The sequence below is a fragment of the Haliotis rufescens genome, unplaced genomic scaffold, assembly GCF_023055435.1.
Source record: "Haliotis rufescens isolate VD_foot unplaced genomic scaffold, xgHalRufe1.0.p SCAF_2, whole genome shotgun sequence".
Classification (NCBI taxonomy): Eukaryota; Metazoa; Mollusca; class Gastropoda; order Lepetellida; family Haliotidae; genus Haliotis; species Haliotis rufescens.
Window position 1 is genome coordinate 39,094,420 of NW_025963890.1, and position 20,109 is coordinate 39,114,528.

At 40.7% G+C, this 20,109-nt stretch overlaps 1 protein-coding gene across 10 annotated transcripts in view; it reads left to right on the forward strand.

Annotated features, from left to right (window-relative positions):
* LOC124114804 overlaps nt 1-20,109 on the forward strand; it is a 112,592-nt gene that overhangs the window by 70,525 nt on the left and 21,958 nt on the right. For 5 of the 10 annotated variants that reach the window (XM_046475567.2, XM_046475566.2, XM_046475576.2 and 2 more), the window contains one exon: nt 973-1,028. The gene's annotated coding sequence lies outside the window, so the exon portion shown is untranslated. The other 5 variants (XM_046475571.2, XM_046475573.2, XM_046475572.2 and 2 more) reach the window with 5 other exon arrangements.

Below are 20,109 nucleotides of genomic sequence, written 5' to 3' on the forward strand. Positions count from 1 at the left end.
TATAAGGTGTTTGTTTGAGCTGGGAGTTTGGAGTAGTTTAGGCCTTTATAAGGTGAGTGTTTGAGCTGGGAATTTGGAGATTGGCTTTGGTCTGTATAAGGTGGGTGTTTGAGCTGGGAGTTTGGAGATTAGCTTTGGTCTGTATAAGGTGGGTGTTTGAGCTGGGAGTTTGGAGATTAGCTTTGGTCTGTATAAGGTGTTTGTTTGAGCTGGGAGTTTGGAGATTGGCTTTGGTTTGTATAAGGTGTTTGTTTGAGCTGGGAGTTTGGAGATTGGCTTTGGTTTGTATAAGGTGTTTGTTTGAGCTGGGAGTTTGGAGTAGTTTAGGCCTTTATAAGGTGAGTGTTTGAGCTGGGAATTAGGAGATTGGCTTTGGTCTGTATAAGGTGGGTGTTTGAGCTGGGAGTTTGGAGATTAGCTTTGGTCTGTATAAGGTGGGTGTTTGAGCTGGGAGTTTGGAGATTAGCTTTGGTCTGTATAAGGTGGGTGTTTGAGCTGGGAGATTGGAGATTAGCTTTAGTCTGTATAAGGTGGGTGTTTGAGCTGGGAGTTTGGAGATTAGCTTTGGTCTGTATAAGGTGGGTGTTTGAGCTGGGAGATTGGAGATTAGCTTTAGTCTGTATAAGGTTGGTGTTTGAGCTGGGAGTTTGGAGATGAGTTTCGCAGGGTTTGGGGGCATGGGCATAAGGCAGCTGATGTATTATTAGGATTACAAAAGTTACCTCGCTGGCATTAATACTTATGAGCTGCTTCATGTTCTTATCAAACTTGGGTTGCTACTCATTTTGTTGAAGATGAATTTTCCAGGTCTTTAAAGGAAGGATGCTGCCATTTCAGTTCACGGGGCAGATCTCAGTTTGCAGTCTCAGATTCCAACACTGTTCCAGGTTGTCACAACTTGCTGGGACTTGGAGCTCTTACTTTCCCCTGACTACATTAGCTTGTTATTGATACCTTGTTGTTTGTTTTCAGATTTGGAATTACCTATATTGTGTGTGAGGCAGGACTTCTACTGATTCCAGGAACAGGTAAGACCTGCATCGACATGCTCCTGTAGATTAATTTGAGATGAAGACACAGGGTTGACAAACAAAACAATTTCACATATCCAACAGATCATTCCGACAAAAAACACTGGACAAGCACAAAATATCTTTAAAAAAAGAATAAGAGTAATCATTAGGTCAGGATTCATTATTGAAGGATTTTTATCTGAAACATCTAGATGGTTAGGTCAACAGAAATATGAAACAAATATGACATTTAAGAATGTTTTTCTTAAAAAACATATCTGAATATTTTGCCATGTGTTCAATGCTCATCGATCTTGCAGTTAATGCTTTTTTGTCAGCATTAAGTTTGTATTAAAAATATGGTCCAGATTAATGTTTATCACCCACCAGCATATTTTTCAAAGCCTCAGTGTGAGGGTTAACACTGATTTGAACAATTTCAGTCCTATTGCTTTCATATTGAAGGAAATGATATTCAAATCAAGGTAATCATGAGATTAATCTAACATGTTATTTCCTGCAATAGGAGCTTGTCTTGAATGAATTTATGATCAAGAAACATTGAGTGATTTGACACTTAGCAGTCTTTATAGCTCAGTTAGATTAATAGCTGATGGAGGCCATGCATAATGTGTTACTGTGGTTATCAGGAAGGTGATTATATGTGTGACCTCTACATCAGCAGTTTTGTGCACAGTTGTTCCCCTTTGCCATACCAGGATCTGATGATCATGGGTTCGATCCCTGATTATGGTCCTTGGTTTGTTAGGACCCATTCATTCTGAACACTGTAGCTGGAAGTGTTGAGTGAGTGAGTATTGTTTTTATGCCACTTTTAGCAATGTTTTAGTAATATCAAGGCACCAGAAATGGGCTTCACACATTGTACCCATCGAACCCAGGTCTTCAGCGTGATGAGCGAACACTTAACCACTAGTCTACCCCCACCACCCGTGGAAGTATTGAAGATCAGCATGTATTATTTACTGCAATACTTCTATCTGTTGTCACTCCAACTTGAACATGGTTCGTAGTTTTCATGACCCAGATGTGTTGCAATGTGTATTCAGTCTGCAACTTTAGCCACTTGTCTGAAGCCTGAGTCTAGTAACTTTCTGTTTGGAGTGGTAAGCTCAGCTGCTAAACTTCTAAAATAGCATTAACATCAAAAGAAAATGATGATATTAGTTTGGACAAGTAGACACAAAATTTTAATTTTGGCTACCGTTGGTTTGTTGGTTTGTTGTTTGATGCCGCACTCAGCAATATTCCAGCTATATGACGGCAGTCTGTAAATAATCGAATCATGACCAAACAATCCAGCGATTGATATCATGAGCATCGATCCAAGCAATTGGGACCGATGACATGTATCAACAAAGTCAGTGAGACTGATCACCTGATCCGGTTAGTCGCCTTTTACGACAAGCATAGTCACCTTTTACGGCAAGCATGGGTTGCTGAAGACCTTTTCTACCCCGGAATCTTCACGGAATTTTGGGGTACAGAATGTGTATTGTGTGGATCTTGCCTTGTTCCATCGCTAGAAAGCACAAGACACTGTTGCAAATAACATGGACAACATTTCCACTCGGATCCTGAAAAAAATTGTATTTTTGTGAAGAGTGACACCTTGCTTGGTACTTGTTCTGAAGTGTCACATTGATAGAAGTTTTAGACTCAACCCTGTCTTCACTGATGCTACAGCTTCCAAATGACATTTGAGGAAATAAGGGAGTTAAAAAGAGTTGTCACACATAGACATGATCACAGAACAACGATGGTGATGTATTACACTGATTTAGAGTCTCGAATAGCCTTAAATTGGCATTTGCCTTGAAAGTCTTAACCCTAACTACACAGCAAATTCTTTTTATTATTTGCATACGAAATGTATGCAGTAATGCTTCATGATAACGAGTAATTTAAACTTCATTTGCATTATGACTGGAAGTTCGAGTGTCCTACCATTTAAATGAATGTAATTGCGATCCAGGATGAGTTACTTCCCTTTATATTATGTCACGGCACTGACTGTTTGCATCTTGTTTGTGTTATTTATTTGCGTTGTATTTGACTAAAAATGCCTTAAAAAAGCCTTGAATTTGTTGAGGCTGAATCTACCAGCCCCGTTATACAGTAGTTAAAATTGTTGACTAATGGGTTTGATGAATTGCTTTGATATGTTGCTCCATTTTTTACGCCCCAGTAGGGTAATTATGACTTGCATGTGTATGCATGATATATATCGTCACTGAAATCAACTTCCTTGATCTTCAAAACCTTATCGATCACCTCAACATGTTTGGAGTAATACAAGCGGCTACATGGGTACTGATTTTCACATGACTTCTTCTTGATGTTGTGTTGGGCATAACCTCAGTGCTTAAATTGCAGGAGCATGAAACTGGTTGTTGAAAGCAGCTGTTTAGAAAGTTATTTTAAGGCTTTGTAAGTTGTGTGAGATGTTGTGAGGATACACCTATTGTTAGTAATGTTACACAGGTCGCAGAGGGTAGAGTCATCCCATAGATGACATCATTACCTTGGCAACCAGCTTATGGAGTTGGTCATGTGGAGACATGTCTGACCTTGGATCAGAATTGCTAAGAATTGATATGAAAAGGCTCTAATGATGTCATAAAGCATCTTTAGAAATATGTTTTCCTGAACATGTGTCAACCTTATTTCACTAAACCTCACTGAGTTTGTAGCTAGTTCTACATGAACAAGACAAAAATGTTTACCATGTTGACTTTTTCTATCAGTTTTATTCACCCCCAATTTATAGCAAATTGAAGCATTATGAAATATAGGCCTTATATGCTACTAGTCAAGGAGGACTACTATCATTGGTTTCTATTTGTCCTCAGCACAGACCCGTGAAGATCCGGGGTAGAATAGGTCTTCAGCAACCCATGCTTGCCGTTAAAGGCGACTATGCTTGTCGTAAGAGGCAACTAACAGGATCGCGTGGTCAGGCTCACTGACTGGTTGATGCATGTCATCAATCCCAATTGTGTGGATCGATGCTCATGATATTAATCACTTGATTGTCTGGTCCAGACTCGACTATTTACAGACCGCCGTCATATAGCTGGAATATTGCTGACTGCTGCGTTAGGCAACAAACCAACCAACCAACCTCAGCACAATTTAGTAGCCTTTGGCTAGAGGACTAAAGTGAATTTGGAAGGCTGATAAGTAGTTGCACAAGGCTAGACATGAGATGATACATAAGTTACACAGACTAGATAGTTGCAACACTAGACTTTCAATGAGATCATTATCAGGGATGCACTACCCACTAGCCTGGGTAATTGTGTCTAATGTTGAAGGTATCCCGAAGGCTAATATCATTTCAGTCAGACTGGAGGGTGTCCTTTTATGTTATCACTATTCGGGCAAATAATTGTTTTAGGTTAATTTGCATCCATGACAGACAGAATACACACTTGTGTTGAATAGAAAAAGGATTTTGTTCTTGGCTTCACCATGAACTTTGTTTGACCCATGTTGAGATTTACTGGTGTTTGTGTCACTGTTAGTGCTCTCTGCACGGCAACAGGCTTCGGGGTGGTTGCTGAGCATGTGGTGTCGGCTGCGAATCATGCACGCTGTCATTACATTGGGATAACTCAACAATGAAGGTATTACTGGTAATGATTGTTCAAAGGTCTTATCTTCCTCACTGCCCAACTGAAGCTGAAGGCTGAGAGATTGCCAGGCAGTTGTTGATGGCACTTTCAGGTGGCAGTTCGTGAAATGGTCCTAGCTTTGGGGATTCAGGATTAGAAGTGGTCCCCAGCAATATCATTGTTGTAAGAAGTGACCAAAGGATCCGGTGGTCCGGCTTGATGACTTGGTTGGAAGCATGGACCATGGCATAAAGTATCAGTCACTGGATTGTCTGGACCAGACTCTGGGGCTCGGGTGGCCCAGTCATCTAAGGTGCCGCGATTTGCTGTGCAGAGTTGCGTCCCTTGGGCACGCCAGAAACCTATGATTGTTGGTTTGAATCCCGGTTTGCCCAGATTATGTTTCTAGGTTTGTCAGCACCATACCCGTGCTCGTGGGTTTCACCGAAGTGGTAAATGTCTGGGACCTGCATCACTTCGGGCTTTCCTCCCCCATTAAGCTGACACGCCGTGATATAACTGGAATACTGTTAAAATCGGCATTAAACCCAACTCACTCACTCACTCACTCACTCTGGACCAGACTCATATTTATAGGCTGCCATACAGCTAGAATATTACTGTGTACGGCATTCAGCAACAAACAAACAAAACAAAATGGACATGTGAGGTTTCACAGCGGGAGATGGATGGTGGTTGTGGATGAGGGCTGCTTATGTAGAGTGAACTGAAAGCTGGTTTCACCATAGCAGTAAACATCTAAAACCTGGATCACTGTGGGATTGCCCCATACATTTGACTGACACTCCCTTATACAACTGATTTACTATTTAAAGTAGTGATCAACCAAACTCATAGTAAGAATATTGTTTAGAATGTGAATTTTGAACGCAAGAATGTTGTAGCTGTTCCTTAACATTGTAATGTTAATTAGTGCCCTTTTTGTTCATACCTGGACAAATATGGGACCCATGAAGATCAAGATTAGAATAGGTTTACAGCAACCCATGCTTGCTGTAAAAGGTGACTATGCTTGTCGAAAGAGGCCACTAACGGGATCGGGTGGTCAGATTCGCTGACTTGGTTGATGCATGTCATCGTATCCCAATTGCGTGGGTCAATGCTCATGATCTCAATCACTGGATTGTCTGGTCCAGACTCGATTATTTACAGATCGCTGTCATAATGCTGGAATAATGCTAAGTGCGGCATTAAACAACAAACAAAATATAAAACAAATATAGAAACAAACCACAGATTCAGCTTCCCGGGTGCATGTGTCAGATGATCATCCTCTGTCCTCGTCTTGATGGAATCAGGCAGTTGGCCATCGAGGGAGTACAGTGGGGCTGAGGAAGTGTAATGTTTTCAGCATTGACTGGCAGTGTAACCTGGTCAGCTTGATGTTGGAGGGCGACATTCATGAAATCAATGTTCTGGTCGAAGGATCTCTAGGGATATGTTACGGTAACAAACTTCCATTTATTGCTTCAACACGTTTGACACAGCAGTCTCTGTGAAGACGAACTTATTTTGGTAGCATTGTTGACTGAGGACAAAGTTTAGATTGAGTGAAGATGACTTAAAAGACATTTGAACCTAAGATGGCTATCACCATCTTCACATCGTGTCTTCGCTCTGTGTATTGTGGCTTCTGAAGAGAAGATTCTTTTCAAATAACATTTATGTTAAGTCTCCCAAGAAAGAGGGCTGTTTAATGTGTTGGCTGTGGCTTTGGCCTCTCTTGATTTCTCCATGTGATAAAGAGACTTCTTACTTAATGAGGCGAACAGGTGGCCCAGTCATCTAAGGCACCAGAATTTGCTGTGCAGAGTTGCATCCCTTATTCATGTTATTTGTGCCAGAAACCTATGAACATGGTTTTGAATGCCATTTCGACCTGATAATGTTTCTTGGTTTGTCAGCACTATTCCCTATTGTGGGTTTCACCAAAGCAGTAATAAACTAAGATCTTCATTGCTTCGGGCTCACCTCCCACATCAAGCTGACACGTTGTCAGATAATTGAAATACTGTTCAAAGTGGCTTGGAAAACAAACTCACTCACTCTGACTTAATACCCCAACTATATAGCCCAATCAGAGTTTCCTGGAGGGGGCACGGGTGGCCCAGTAGTCTAAGGCGCCGCAATTCGCTGTGCAGAGTAATGCGTCCCTTGGGCATGCCAGAAACCTATGATTGTGGATTCGAGTGAGTGAGTGAGTATGGTTTTACACCGCTTTTAGCAATATTCCAGCAATATCACGGCGGGGGACACCAGAAACGGGCTTCACACATTGTACCCATGTCGGGAATCGAACACAGGTCTTCGCCGTGACGAGAGCGAACGCTTTAACCACTAGGCTACCCGACCGCCCCTTGTGGATTCGAATCCCAGGTCTCCCCTATTATGTCTGTCAGCACTGTACCCGTGCTCGTGGGTTTTACCAAAGTGGTAAACATCTAAGACCTGCATCACTTCGGGCTTTCCTCCCACATTAAGCTGACAGGCTGTGATATAACTGGAATATTTTTAAAAGTGGCGTTAAACCCAACTCACTCACTCACTCACTCACTCACTCACTCACTCACTCACTCACTCACTCACTCACTCACTCACTCACTCACTCACTCACTCACTCACTCACTCACTCACTCACTCACTCACTCACTCACTCACTCACTCACTCACTCACTCACTCACTCACTCACTCACTCACTCACTCACTCACTCACTCACTCACTCACTCACTCACTCACTCACTCACTCACTCACTCACTCACTCACTCACTCACTCACTCACTCACTCACTCACTCACTCACTCACTCACTCACTCACTCACTCACTCACTCACTCACTCACTCACTCACTCACTCACTCACTCACTCACTCACTCACTCACTCACTCACTCACTCACTCACTCACTCACTCACTCACTCACTCACTCACTCACTCACTCACTCACTCACTCACTCACTCACTCACTCACTCACTCACTACCGGGTGTTTCCTGGCATCTGATTGGCTATCATTGAAGGGCAGCTTGTCACCATAAATGTTTGAGTATTTCTGATAAACTTTTGACTTTTGACTTCCATCTAGGGCGGGATCCTGATCTGATCTTTGAATTTGGATGACCTCCATTCAAGGCCAAGGTTATATCATAAACATGTTCATCAGAAAACATAGCATTATTCAGTCAGTGTATCTATGCCTGTCGGTAACAATTTGATATTTATAAAAATATATGATTTTTTAAAATATTATAACTGAATCTGATCATTGTGCTGTAGAAGACGGGAAAATTTCAGTTTTAAAGAATAGGTATGACATTGCTTAACTCAAATAACATTTTCTTCAGCTTTGTATTTACAGATTCTTTGAGCATGTTGAGCATGATTGCATGGCTATTTAATCATGTTCATTCCTCCGAACATCCAGTTATGATGGGAACAATGGGAGCAGCCACTTTCTGTATAGATACAATATTAGTCTAGACGCTTCACATAAAATCAATATTTTGACCAACCTTCTTTTGATCTATAGATGTTCAATAAAACAATTAGCGTATTGCATTTATATATCAACATGATCCAGCCTTGGTTCTGCTGACTCCCTTTCATGTTCAAGGGCATTGTGCTTCTGTGCATCAGGCCATTGTTCACTGAACAATAGTATACAGGCCACATGGGTAGCTTCATTGTCTGCTAAACTCTTACCACAGTGTGGTGTCATCAGATTCACATTAATACATCACCTGGAGGCGAGTCTTGTGATCCATCTTAGGTTGTTAATGAAGTCATTATGGTGACTGTGTGAGGACTTATTGCTGGCTTGTTAGCACCTCTTTACTCTGGGTGATAATGAGTCTGGCTGGGGGTGTGGGCTGCCACCAATTACACCATTACAGATGACAGTGTCACAGTTGGATACAGAGGCTGGGTGAGTGGGAGCAGTTGTATTTGGGGGACCTTGGTATGGCAGGGGTTTTATGTATACTCATCGCTAAAGGAAATGTGAATACAATATATTAGTTAGTAAGTGAAGAATTACTCATATTCAAGAGATATTAGATTGGTTTGATGCACATGACGACGTGAACCGACGTTCATGAATGCATCACATGTGACGTCACAGATCCATGACTCAAGATGCAACATTTGTCTCGTGCAGGATTAGCGTGATAAGTTTAGAAATCGTTCAGCATATTGTGTAAGAATATAGACACTGTGTTAACACTTGACTGATTGTTAGTTTTGTCAGTAATTGGTACACATTGGAAACATCACTTCTTAACGTACATACTTCTCTCTTTATGTTTCTGTTTGTGTATCTTTTGGCGGTGAGTTTATTTGAGGATGTGTTGATTTTGGAAGCTAAGACCACTGTTGCTCATTTATCTTGCCATAAGGCCAGTGAACCTATTGGAATACTTGAAGAAAAGAGTTGTGTCGGACAAAAGTGTGATCACAGGGCACGATGGTTACGACAGTAGTGGATGCTTCTTGAAGCGAGTCAGAGAAGGACTTGCTGTATAACTTTGAGCATGGCTTTGACCATGACTTTCCCATGCAGCCTGTGCTGCCTATGCTGGCTGTAAGAGGCAACCAAATGTACTCGCTGGTCAGGCTTGTGGTCAGGCTTGTGGACAGGCTTGTGTTGAGGGCCTGTTGTGTATGTTGGTGCAATGTCAGGTACTGATGTGTGTTGGGGTGTGGAGTTATATTTGTTATTGTGTGATGCATCCTTGTGTGATGTAATGACAGATAATCACCAAGTTAAAAGTATTAACCTGTTATGACGACTAGACTATGACTAATAGCATGTTATCGTAAACTGAAGGTGTGGATTTTTTTTCATAATGTCGGTCGCTGGATTGTCTAGTCCAGACACAATTATTTACAGACCACTGTCATATAGCAGAAATCTTGCAGAGTGTGGCATGAATCAACAAATAAAACTAAACAGGTTTCACTATCATGCTGTGGAGGTATCAATACAAACAGTAAAGGCGACTAACGGGATCGGGTAGTCAGGCTCGCTGACTTGGTTGATGCATGTCATCGATCCCAATTGCGTTGATCGATGTGCATGATGTAAATCATTGGATGATCTGGTCCAGACTTGATTATTTACAGACTGTCGTCAAATAGCTGGAGCATTGCTGAGTGCGGCATAAAACAACAAACCAAAGCAAAACTTTATGTAACCCAAGAAAATGTTGTCAAAAGTAAAAGTTAGATGTTCAGAAAACAACAAGTTATTTGATACAGTTTCAATATCTTGATACTACTTCAAAAACCTGTCACAGAAAATAATTTGTATGACTTGATGTAGTTATTTACAGAAAACCTTCTGTTTGGTAAACTCTTTGAATATTGAGCCCATGTTTCTGACTTTCTCTGCCAGTTTGTCAAGATGGTGTGTGAATCAACATTGGTTGCTTGTCAATTAGCTAACCTCATCAGTGAGAATCTATGTGATTAAAAGGTAACTTGTATTTTCATCAAAAACTAGTAATAAGGGTTTGTGAAACATATTCAAGAGATCGCAAAGTATTGTCTTCTGTTTTTACTTTTGTAAGATTAAGGTCCTGGTCATCTGACAGCTAATCCCTGATTTCAACAATAACTTCCTGCCATTGTAACTTCCTGAATTGTATTAATTGTGTATGGCAATTATATTTACTCATGTAGCCATGAGGCTGGAGTGAGTGAGTGAGTTGGGTTTAACGCCGCTTTTAACGGTCTTCCAGTCATATCGCGGCGTGTCAGCTTAATGTGGGAGGAAAGCCCGAAGTGATGCAGTTCTCAGACGTTTACCACTTCGGTGAAACCCACGAGCACGGGTATGGTGCTGACAAACCTAGAAACATAATCGGGGCGAACCGGGATTCGAACCCACAATCATAGGTTTCTGGCGTGCCCAAGGGACGCAACTCTGCACAGCGAATCGCGGCGCCTTAGACGACTGGGCCACCCGTGTCCCCCATGAGGCTGGAACAGGAAGGTAGTTAACTGGGACAGGTAGGTAGTAGTAATATGTGGTAGAACGCAATTGAATGAGTGGATCCTGCCAAAATTGACCCATGAGACAGATAGATAGATAGATAGATAGATAGATAGATAGATAGATAGATAGATAGATAGATAAGCAATTAATCAATCAATCAATGATTAGTAAGCAAGCAATTGCGCAAGCAAGCAATATTTTTCATGGGAATGCATCAAATTACTTTCTTAGTACTGTCAGTAAGTAGGGGGTTAGCTGATCCTACTAGTAGTTAGTCACGTACCCATGACTCCTGCTTTCCTTAATGGTGGCCACATTAGCAGGCTTGTGTTGAGGGCCTGTTATGTATGTTGGTGCAATGTTAGGTACTGATGTGTGTTGGGGTGTGGAGCTCTATTTGTTATTGTGTGATGCATCCTTGGGTGATGTAATGACAGATTATTACCAAGTTAAAAGTATTAACTGGTTATCACGGCTAGACCGAGACTAATAGGCACCTTGATGACACAGGATATTACACTTCAATAGGTTAAAGTAAATAGTTTTTGTCAAATTGAAGTTTGACTTATCTGAAAAGAAAGACATTGCTCGTTTTCTGTAATCCATCTGTCATCTGTCAACATTGCTTATAGTCCATAAATAAATAAATAAATAAATAAATAAATAAATAAATAAATAAATAAATAAATAAATAAATAAATAAATAAATAAATAAATAAAGGTGCTTTCTTACTACTCCCAATAAGTACCGGTAAGAGGTTAGCAGATACTGCAGATTGACACTGTTATGAGAAGAGTTAAGAGCGATTATGGAGGCAGATACAGAATTTTGACAAAGGGGGCTTTCCACTTTACCCAGGTTATAAAGTGAACACAAACCTATGACAGGCTGACATGTATTGTGTCTGAATAAGGTGTGTGTGTCCCACTGCACCCACTTCTGGACCTGCCAGTAGCTTAGATTCATCATCATGTAGATGATGATGTCAGACTAGATGATGAGACGGCTAGTTCAGTGCCGACTGACAGATACTAAACTGCATGCAGTACAGGGCCCGGTTCCACAAAGTGATCTGAGCACTACGACAATCATAAGCCTATACATGTTAAAGTATGGGAGTCACAACACCTTAGCTCTAAGATCACTTTGTGGAACGGGGCTCTGTACTGCATCCGACCCGTGAAGATTCCGGGGAAGAATAGGTCTTCAGCAACCCATGCTTGCCGTAAAAGGCGACTATGCTTGTCGTAAAAGGCGACTAACGGGATCGGGTGGTCAGGCTCGCTGACTTGGTTGATGCATGTCATCCATCCCAATTGCGTGGATCGATGCTCATGATATCAATCACTGGATTGTCTGGTCCAGACTCAATTATTTACAAACCGCTGTCGTATAGCTGGAATATTGCTGAGTGCGGTGTTAAACAACAAAACAACAAAACAACAAACCAACCAACCAACCAACTGTACTGCATCCTGTTTCGTGTCTGTCAGTTGGAACTGAACTGGCCCATCTCAGCATCTAGTCTAACATCATCATCATGTGCACCCTCAAACAGTAATGAACCAATACAATGCATCACAAATCAGGTTGACTGGGCAGGAAGTGTGTTGGTGTAAAGCTGGGTTTTCTTTGAGGTGTTGATTTCTGTCACTGCTGCAACAGGAAGATCCATTGTTGGTGTCATGTTCGGGTTCAGTGACTGTGTCACCTGATACAAAAGCTGAGACTGAGTGTCACCTGGGTCAGGGATATCTGTGGAATGCTGGAAACTGGGTTACTGGCAGTGTGCTTCTGGTTGGGATGTTGTGTGATGTTGCAGGAACTGATTGGTATGTAGCTTAATAACTTCTTGATAAACTGTAATCTGATTTCATGTCTTAGATATGTCACCTGCTCTCTACATACTCCTTATATTACACAAAAATATTTTCGGCAAATTTGGGGGCAGGGTTTCCAAGTTTTCTTGAACACACAATTTGCTCAGCTGAGTTATTTCCCTTAGTCATGCCAGGATCCACTTTTTGTGGGTTCAGATCCCTTGCTGGTGCAGACCCCTGAAGATTCCGGGGTAGAATAGGTCTTCAGCAACCCATGCTTGCCTTAAAAGGTGACTATGTTTGCCATGAAAGGTGACTATGCTTATCGTAAAAGGCGACTAATGGGATCGGGTGGTTAGACTCGCCGACTTGGTTGATGCATGTCATCGATCTCAATTGCGTGGATTGATGCTCATGATATTTATCGCTGGATTTTCTGGTCCAGACTTGATTATTTACAGACTGTCGTCATGTAGCTGGAATATTGCTGAGTGCGGCATTAGACAGCAAACCAACCAACCAATCTTGCTGGTGCAACACTGTACTTGTCCCTGTAGTTTCACCAAAGTGGAAGACTCTACAGCCTGCGTCGCTGTTATGTCGCTTCACATAGCTGCATGTCACTCCCTACCACATTAAAGCTAATATGCTGGGATATAAATCCTCAAGCACTCAACCACATCTGCTTTTACAAAGTGCCTGACATCCTAGATAACACTCTCTGTAATTGACTTTTTTCGCCTTGATTTGTTGACTAGGTGTTTCTTGCAGCTTGAGGCATTTATGGTTTATAGACTATATATTACCTGCCAGGATTGCCTGGTGTTGGTGCACTGACAGTTAGATGATATGTGCCTCTCAGGGTTTTGTTTACTCTGATAAGGAAATATTTTCAAATTTGGTGCACGCATTGATAATACCATATTCGACGTAATAAGCACCCCGCTCTAATAAGCGCCCACGGCGATATTTACTAATATATTGGCTAGTGAACAATCCCAATTAGCACCCCTTCTGATTGATCAATGTACACAAGACTTATTTATTCGCGTATAATATGCACTCGTGTGTGATATGCACCCTTAATTATTGGCAATTAAATTCTTGGAAAATATATCTGTCGTATATAAACAGTTCAGGCCGTCAGCATAAACCACGAAATTTATCTTTCAACTCTGTTTTTTCACAAAAATAATATTCTAATAAGAGCCCCCTATTTCTAATTTTGAGAGCACCCTGGGCGCTTATTACGTCGATTACGGTATGTGTCCAATTTCAGTTTTCTTGATCCCCCACAATGAGACCTCTTCTGCATTGACAGCATGACAAGTGTGTCTCTCATTGAGACAGGTTACTGGCTGTACTTGCATTGCGTCAGTCTTATGATGGGATGTTCCTTGTGTTATATTGCTTCTGATGGATCTGTGTTTTAACAACAGTTATTCACCTTTTGTTTCCACGTGATAGTTTTGTTCCACACTGGGTAATGAGTGTCTTTGAAGGTCAGCCACAGGTGGCCCAGTGGTTTAAGGTATTGCAATTTGCTGGGCAGATCTAGATGTTCCTTGGACATGCGAGAGACCTGTGATCATGCGTTGCTCATTATGTTTTTTAGGTTTGTCAGCACCATACATGTGCTTGTGAATTTCACCTAAGTGGTAAACGTCCGAGACGTGCATCAATTCAGGCTTACCACCCACCTCAAGTTGACTTGCCATGATATAACTGAAATACTGTTCCAAGCATAGTCAAACCCATTTCACTCACTCACTCACTCACTCACTCACTCACTCACTCACTCACTCACTCACTCACTCACTCACTCACTCACTCACTCACTCACTCACTCACTCACTCACTCACTCACTCACTCACTCAGGGGGCCTGAGCAATGATTTGTTCAGTCTGCATTTCAAGACTTACAAGACTTGCCAAACAATAACCGAGCCCCCTTTGGATTCAAACCACAGGTCTTCTGATCCAAGGTCGGACGCCTCTCTACCCGACCAAACAGGTTAGGTCGACTCGATGCCCCGATACATGAACCTCAGAGTGGACTGAGACACTTTAATTAAGTTATTATCCCAACTGGATACTAAAATATCCCCAGTTGATTACAGAGAGTAGAGTCTTGTGTGTGGAATCAGAGATAATATATTGGCTCCATCTTTCAGTTGCTGATGAAAACAAGAATCTCACAAAGGTGGGAGTGGAAATGAAATCTTACCCTTACTCACCACATTGGAAGTTATTATGAAAAGGGGGCTTGGGGAATTACAAGACTATATCATTCTGGGGAAACATGGCACCATAGTTCTAACTGGTTCATCCCAGTGTTCAATGCATCTTTCGGATTGTGTTTTCATATTGACAAATGTTTTCTTGTTATACCGTATTCGACGTAATAAGCGTCCCACACTAATAAGCGCCCACGGCGATATTTGCTAATATATTGGCAAGTGAACAATCCCAATTAGCACCCCTTCCGATTGATCAATGTACACAAGACTTATTTATTCGTGTATAATACACACGCATGTGTTATATACACCCTTAATTATGGGCAATTAAATTCAGGAAAAATATGTCTGTCGTATATAAACAGTTCAGGCCGCCAGCATAAACCACGAAATTTACCTTTCAACTCTGTTTTTTTCCACCCAAATAATATTCTAATGAGAGCTCCCTATTTCTATTTTTGAGAGCGCCCTGGGCGTTTATTACGTCGAATACTGTATGTATTCTTCAGTGAAAGAGTTTTGGGAATGCGGACGTGTTACTTAATTTTACACATAAATGCAGTTAAATGGGGTTGATAAAAAGTTTATGGAAGTATTTCGATTGAGTGCTTCATCACTGTCATGCAGCTAGAGGCAGCAAGCATTCACAGCTCTCCGTGTTACATTACAGCATCATAGGTATACCGTTTGTTATGAAAGTCTACATGATATATCAAGAATTATGAGGGTCTTTATTGGGTCCTTATCATACAGATGGTTGACTAGAGGGAAAACAGTGTTGTATTGTTGTATACATGGTAATAGCTTCAGCATCATTTCATTGGTAGACCTTAATTACCAATCATTAGCATTGTCATGACATCAGCATAAGTATTGTTGAACCAGTCCACTGATCTATGGAGGAATGAGAAAGTTGGCCAGGATGTAGAGGACTACCGGTATATGGTTTATTATGTGTCTATTGTTATGGCATGTTGACCTAATGAATTTGGCAGATGGCCGGAAAATTCCCATCCCTGATGGAAACGAATAAGGGAACAAGGAAAAATATAGGGAAATAGGCCTTGGTGTCAGTACATTTGAAATAGCACGCATACAAACTCAACACATCAGTATCAATTGTTGAGATGTGTTTGTGTGCATTGTTTCCAACGCGTATTAGGTAGACAAGGCTGCAGGGAACCTGTGATAGCATATCATTTTACTGTGTCTGAAATGAAGTCAGTGCTCTCTTCATATCCATCAGTATATCTGTTGTTTAGTAGTTTCATTATTGATATTCAAAGCTTTCAGTTCAAATATTATGGTGGAGGCTTTCATTGTTTAAACTTTACTTACCTCATGAAACATTGTTAATCTTTACTTCGAACACTGTGTCATTATTAACAGTGTCATTATTTTTCAGTGAGATGGAGAAAATTTAAAAAAATTTTTTTTAAATGTAGCGTTTTATTGTATTTCTTTGATTTTTACAGTTCTCAAGTAGTATGAGATTTCTGTTGGGTCAGTTGGAAGGTCAGATACTTCACTACACGGCACTGCTTCGTACTAATCATGTAGGGAAGTAATGATCAAAGAGAACAATGGACGCCTACCGTGACAGATAGAAGTTTACCAAAATACCTGGCATTGACACTAATCACAACACAGAATGACAGAGCGTGGCTAATTAGCTCAGTGCCAGTCTATAGACAAACGTGGCAGCAAGAAAACAATGCTTTCTCTTTGAGCTGTGGTCCATCATTATTTGTTTAGATAACAAATTAACGAGTGAACTGGTGTTATTTGAGGGACGGGTGCCAGACAAGGTCAGCCTCTATTGTTTGCTTGGGTCCACTCTTCACTGGAGTATTATTCACCTGTAACGAGTTTACCTCACCAGTGAAGGGGTTACCTTGACCAGATACACAAGTGGTTCAACAGAGCTGGTTGATATTGTGCTGTGAGGGATTAACTGTGAGGGATTTACTGTGTGTTCAAGTTGGAGGGAGTTACACTCTTTAAACAGATTAAGTGGTAAGAATGTTAGCTACTTGGAGTGGTATTCAGGGTTAAAAATTATGTTTTATTTTCTCTCATCTCCATAAATGATCGCCTGTAGTGTTAATGTCTACTGAAGGGTAAAAGTGGCAGTCCACATGTAGAAAATGTCACTAGTCGTTCCTTACTTTCAATACTTGTGTACCAGCCTTATGTTCATTTTAAGCCCATATATTGTAAATGAATACTATTTTAGGTGTGATATTTGCTGGTGAATGTTAGATGATTTGGTTTAAACAAATTTATTTTCACAAAAGTGTAAAAATGGATTGGATAAACAAGCGAAGCGTTTTTATTAATACTGCTCCATTACACGTAGAACATATTATAATAAATACATCAATGAAGGTTAGATGAATGAATTGTACATGCCAAGCTAGATGTGTATATATAATAAATCTATTTGCAGTTTATATTAAACAATTTATTTAACTGAAAATCTGCCAGTTTTTTATATGAAGTTTTGAATAGAATGATTTTGTATTATTGGGTAAAAATGTTTTCCCAATTTTCTTTATCTTAGTGCATAAATCTATTTATCAATTTTTATATAACACGTAAAAAAGTATTTTTATTTTTGTTTTATGTGCGTTAATTGATAGCCGTATGTGATAACAATTTACAGGGTGTTTGGACTGATTCAGATCAATATGTGGTGACAGTTAAACACTTTTCTGATAAGTGACTAGCGTGTACATAGGATTCCTTTTCTTGGTAAATGTACATACTCTTGAGTGGATTTCCATGAAAAAGCCTTGTTCACTATAGGACTAGTGCGTAGCTGTGGGCTTTTACGCTGAAACTAAGGATGGGAATGTGATATGTATTATCGCAGGAACATGCGTATTGTCCGGCTGTGTTGAACAGTGAGATGGGGGCTGGCAGTGATTAGTTTTGACAGCCGTGTTGACCTAGCGAGTGCTTGACTGAATCTATTTAGGTCACAGTGTGACCTTATATAGCAACGGAGGTTTCTGTGAAATTTACCCCACCTGTACGTGCAATGGCTGAAAAGTAAGTAGCAAGAATGTTGGGTTTGAGACAGGTTGGTATTCTCTTGTTCACTGGCGTGTGAGGCTGGTTGGTGGGTGGACATTTCTCTCACTTAATGTCACTGTTTTTGAATTCTGTGTTGTTGAAATATTCAACGGTTTCCACGCCGGGTTCATGTTGCCATGGCAACTGATTGGATTAATTATTTATGTCATTAGAGGGGATCCCAGGACATGGTGCTGGTCTTCTGTGTACACATGGGTATGCAGGTGTATGCAGGTGTATGCAGGTGTACTCGTCTGAGGGAGACAGTTGGTTTGGGGTTAAACACAGCACTGGGGCCCTGTATGGGTATCTGTCACCTTGTGTGTAGTTGTTGGAGTATTCTTGTAGTTTCAACCAGAAATAATTACTGATACATTTGATCATCAAGTAATCAACTAAGAGAACTGATCATAGTGTTCAGGGAAGGTGGGGTAGCCTCGTGGTTACAGCATTCGCTCGTCATGTCGAAGACCGGGTTCAATTCCCCACATGGGTACACTTTGTGAAGCTCATGTTCTGCTGTCCCCCGTCGTGATATTTCTGCAATATTGCTAAAAGAGGCATAAAACCAAACTCACTCACTGATAGTGCAGACTGGTTTGTGTATACATTTCAAGGTAAAATTATGTTGTTATAGTAAGATCCCCTACCAATGTAAGTCTATAATGCTACCGACAATGATGTTTGACACAGACTGATATTGACATATTTCCAGGTTGTATTTATTATGGGAGCTATTCTCGGTACATTTAAACTTGTTCTGAGTACATTGTGTGTAGCGTGTCTATGGCCCCCATAATGTAGTGATGTTTTAGCACAGTACCATACACTCTCTATTTGGAGTAGCCTTGTGGTTAAAGTGTTTGTCACGTCGAAGACCCGGGTTCAATTCCCCATATTGGTACAATGTGTGCAGCCCATTTCTGGTGTCCCCGTTATGATATTGCTGGAATATTGCTAAAAGTGGCGTTAAACCAAACTCACTCACTTGTCCACTCTGTATCCCCTTCTACTTCCATGTCGCGCAGGACATTCAGAGCCCAAACTGCGTCCTGAATTGGTCACTTCTCCGAAGATTAAGTCTATTAACCTTCTGTTTGGTCTAGTTCACTAAACTAATAATAAAAGAAAACTCTACTAAAATGACACTTAGACCCAAGTAAGGGCAAGTAGACTAGTTTTGGTATCACCCAAATTGTTAAATAGATATTCTGATACCATTCAACCCCAGGGCAACTTTAATCATATGTATTGGCAACAGAACACTTATCAGTTATGATTTGCTATACATATTACTTTTAGCATAGTTAATATTACGTATACATTATTGACAGGGACATGAATAATATTCATGGGTAGACAAAAAGATTTCACCATTATTGTTATTTTCTATGAAAGTCATCATCACATGTTAAATTCTGCCGCTATTTCAATTTCTCATTCTCGACACTTCAGCCATCCAGAAATGTATTTACAATTGAGACATACACCATCATGGCAAAAATGTGGTGTTGGTACAGCCTCTCGTTATAAACCTACACGAAACAGTGTGCAGTGAAGCTTATTGATTTGCTGAATGAGATTATGTACAATAATTGAAAGTGTGATCTCCAATAGAGACTAAAACCAGTCTGGCAAGTTTTGTTGACAATAAGGGTTTATTTGACCCTACATGGAACATATTGCTTCAGGCAGTGCTGTAATAAAGGATGTCACACTTGACCTGTTATCTTGTACACACTGCAGTCCAGGGTTGCATCTTGCTAAGGATGCAGCATTTATAGCATTGATAGGATTGAATGAGCAAATTATTTCATCTCGACGCTCATGTTGTGTGACGAGTCACACACTAGAGAGGGCGGGAATATCTGCTGAGAGACGGAGTGAATAGAATCTCCTGTGGCTGATTGTAACATTGAGAGGTATATTTGTGTGAAACTTGTAGGGCTTTTGAAATTCAGATGATGTTGAGTTGGGAAAATGTCTAGGTCAGCGTGTACCTGTAACTCAGTTCGCAATGAATACATGTGTTGAGTGAACACCAAGTCGCCTCATATAATCGTAGGCTGCTCTTACTTTTCTAACCTGGAGTCCACAAGGGGAATAAACAAATGTTCATAATGATTTTTTTTAAAGCAATCCATGATTTAGGATGTTGTTTCATCAGACGATACTTAACCCAGAGTGAACTTTAACACAAATTATCCTTTGATATCAGTTGATCTGTTTTCTAATCTGTGTTCCCATGGATCTGGGACTAAAATAATTCAAGTTCTTATATCACCATGACAGTGTGTGTGTTAAG